The sequence below is a fragment of the Macaca nemestrina genome, chromosome 17, assembly GCF_043159975.1.
Source record: "Macaca nemestrina isolate mMacNem1 chromosome 17, mMacNem.hap1, whole genome shotgun sequence".
Lineage (NCBI taxonomy): Eukaryota > Metazoa > Chordata > Mammalia > Primates > Cercopithecidae > Macaca > Macaca nemestrina.
The window spans coordinates 75,213,587-75,217,207 of NC_092141.1; the positions used below are offsets into that span (position 1 = coordinate 75,213,587).

The following is a 3,621-nucleotide window of genomic DNA, read 5'->3' on the forward strand; positions in this document are numbered from 1 at the left end:
AGGCTGAGGCAGGAGAATCGCTTGAATCCAGGAGGCAGAGGTTGCAGTGAGCCGAGATCGTGCCACTGCACTGCAGCCTGGGCGACAGAGTGAGACTCTGTCTCAAGAAAAAAAAAAAAAAGGTATATAAATCATGTTATGGGATAGAGAGGAAATAAGGAAAACACTGTGTTGTGATTATAGGAAAATATATACAGAACCTTGTTTTATCTTTGATAAAAAGATAGTGACATTGAAACACTATTTCCATTGCAAATATTGTTTCCTAACAGCTACAAATGACTTAAATGAAAGTAGGTTTGATTCAAAAACAAACGACATCTTGCCTCAATTTTTAAAAATCAAATGGTGACATTGTTGATAATGGTAGTATAAAGAGGATCCTAAAAAAAAAAATTGTTTTTCTTTCCTGTGTGGGAAGATAATTGTGCTATACTTCCCATGTTGAAAGGGACCTACTTATTTTCAAAATACAAACTTAAGAATTAGTCTAGATGACATTGAACAATGTGAATTCAATTATTCTCAACAACAAAAATCCATAGGAAAATGTGAGCTTTTATTAATTAGAAAGATAATAATTATTCATATGTAATTTGAACTAACCTACATCTTGAAGGATTAAATCTGATAATCTGTATACATATATATATATATATATTTTTTTTTTTTTTAAGACAGAGTTTTGCTCTTGTTGCTCAGGCTGGAGTGCAGTGACACTCTTACTGCAACCTCTGCCTCCCAGCTTCAAGCGATTCTCCTACCTCAGCCTCCCCAGTAGCTGGAATTACAGGCATGTGCCACCATACCCGGCTAATTTTTTGTATTTTTAGTAGAGATGGGGTTTCTCCATGTTGGTCAGGCTGGTCTCGAACTCCCGACCTCAGGTGATCCACCGCCTTGGCCTCCCAAAGTGCTGGGATTACAGGCGTGAGCCACCACGCCTGGCCAACCTCTATAATTTAAACTCTTGCTCCATAAAATTAAAGTAACTGTAGTAGGAGACCTAGAGATTACTTTGGTTTGTTTAAGCCACTGTTAACTTTGCAAAGTGAAATGTAAACCTGAGGGAAGAGGAAGAGCCTGGGCCTGATGGAGCCCCAGGGAAATTGCTGCCGCTGCTGGTGTTTGCAGGTCTCGGGGAGCCAGGCCTGGGCGGGGTGTGTCTCGATGCCAGAGCTGGTGAAGGTGCAGAAGCTGGTGGTCCACCCCCTGGTGCTGCTCTGTGTGGTGGATCATTTCAACCAAATCGGCAAGGCTGGAAACCAGAAGCAAGTTGTTGGTGTGCTTTTGGGGTCATGGCAAAAGAAAGTACTTGATATATCAAACAGTGTGCAGTTCCTTTTGATGAAGATGACAAAGACAATTCTGTGTGGTTTTTAGACCATGATTATTTGGAAAACGTGTATGGAATGTTTAAGAAAAGTCAATGCCAGAGAAAGAATAGTTGGCTGGTACCACACAGGCCCTAAAATACACATGAATGACATTACCATCAATGAACTCCTGAAAAGATACTATCCTAACTCGGTATTGGTCATTATTGACGTGAATCCAAAGGACCTAGAGTTGCCCACAGAAGCGTACGTTTCAGTGGAAGAAGTCCGTGATGATGGAACTCCAACCTTGAAAACATTTGAACACGTGACCAGTGAAATTGGAGCAGAGTAAGCTGAGGAAGTTGGAGTTGAACACTTGTTACAAGACATCAAAGACACGACGGTGGGCGCTCTGTCCCAGCGGATCACAAATCAGGTCCATGGTTTGAAGGGACTGAACTCCAAGCTTCTGGATATCAGGAGCTACCTGGAAGAAGTAGCCACAGGCAAGCTGCCCATCCACCACCAGATCATCTACGAGCTGCAGGGCATCTTCAGCCTGCTGCCAGACATGAGCCTGCAGGAGCCTCTTAAGGCCTTTTACCTGAGGACCAAGGACCAGATGGTGGTAGTGTACTTGGCCTCACTGATCCATTCTGTGGTTGCTCTGCACAACCTCATCAACAAGATTGCCAACCAGGATGGAGACAAGAAAGAAAGGCAGGAAAAAGAAAAGAGCAAAAAGATAGAAAAGTTGATAAGGAGAAAGATAAAGATAAGGAAAAGAATGATGTAAAGAAAGAGGAGAAAAAGGAAAACGTGTATTAAACAGCTTTTTTATACCTGTAATCCCAGCATTTTGGGAGGCCAAGGCGGGCGGATCACCCAAAGTCGGGAGTTCAAGACCAGCCTGACCAACATGGAGAAACTCCATCTCTACTAAAATCACAAAATTAGCCGGGCATGGTGGCGCACGCCTATAATCCAGCTACTCAGGAGGCTGAGGCAGGAGAATCGCTTGAACCTGGGAGGCGGAGGTTGCAGGGAGCCAAGATCACACCATTGCACTCCAGCCTAGGCAACAAGAGCAAAACTCCGTCTCAAAAAGATAAATAAATAAAATGTAAAAATAAAAATAAAAAGTTTTCATGATTTCAGGGTTTCATTTCCCTTATAAGGAAATTGAAAAATACTGAAAAGTTTAAAGGAGAAAAAAATATGTGTAATCCTGCCATTAAGTAATAACCACTATTAACATTTGTATATATTTATTCAAATTTTTATATCTATATTATCACTTCTAGTATCTACTTATTATATCATCACGTGGATATGACAATTTTCTTAATTACTCTCCTGTGGTTACCAATTTTTTGCCCTTATAAATAATGTTGTAATAAATGCCTTTGAATATAGACATCTTGGTTGAAATTTTAGCTCTCTCCATAAAAGATATTCCTATGGGCATTATAAAAGCATTAAGGCTTTTGATCAGTACTGCCAAATCGCTTACTGGAAGTATTTTGCAAATTTGCAACTTCACTCAATGGTCTGTGCAAATGGCTGTCTCATATTAATGGTTTTTTAGATCTGTCCTAATTGTATGTTAAAAAAAAAAAAAAGCATCTGTTTTTACTTTGCATTTTTCACTATTAGAGAAGTTGAAAGATTTAAATATCTCTATTAGTCTTTTATTCTTCTGCAAAGTATCTCTTTTGTCCTTTATCTTTTTTCGTGGAATTGTATATATAATTATATAGCTATATTAGACAGATATAAGTATCTTCCATGTTTTTAATTTATTGTTTCAAAACTAGCAATATGCATAAGCTAACATTCAAAGCAATCAAACTTCCATGATTCACCATTTTGCATTATTAAGATACTCTGTGTCATTAGAGTGAAATATGTAAATGATTTTAGCTATCTAGATGGAAAACAACTTGTAAATACCAAGAATTGTAATTATTATATAAACACATTAGAGACAAATATGAAAACAATCCTGTACCTGGTAAATTCCTTAAATTGAATAGTAAGTAATGCAGAACTTTCTATTTACAGACCACAGAGGTATAGATTATACCACAAATGAATGCATTATAGGCCAGGCGCAGTGGCTCACGCCTGTAATCCCAACACTGTGGGAGACCGAGGCAGGCAGATTACTTGAGCCCAGGAGTTTCAGACCAGCTTAGGCAACATAGCAAGACCTTGTCTCTATTTTTTTAATAAAATAACTAAATAAATACAGTATAAAGATTACAGAAACTAAGAATGACGAGACATATTTTCTTCACTA

The 3,621-nt window shown here is 38.6% G+C and overlaps 1 pseudogene; it reads left to right on the forward strand.

The window, feature by feature from the left end:
* Window positions 1–931: 931 nt before the first annotated feature.
* LOC105469369 (26S proteasome non-ATPase regulatory subunit 7 pseudogene) lies at window positions 932–2,177 on the forward strand (annotated as a pseudogene).
* The last annotated feature ends 1,444 nt before the right edge of the window (window positions 2,178–3,621 follow it).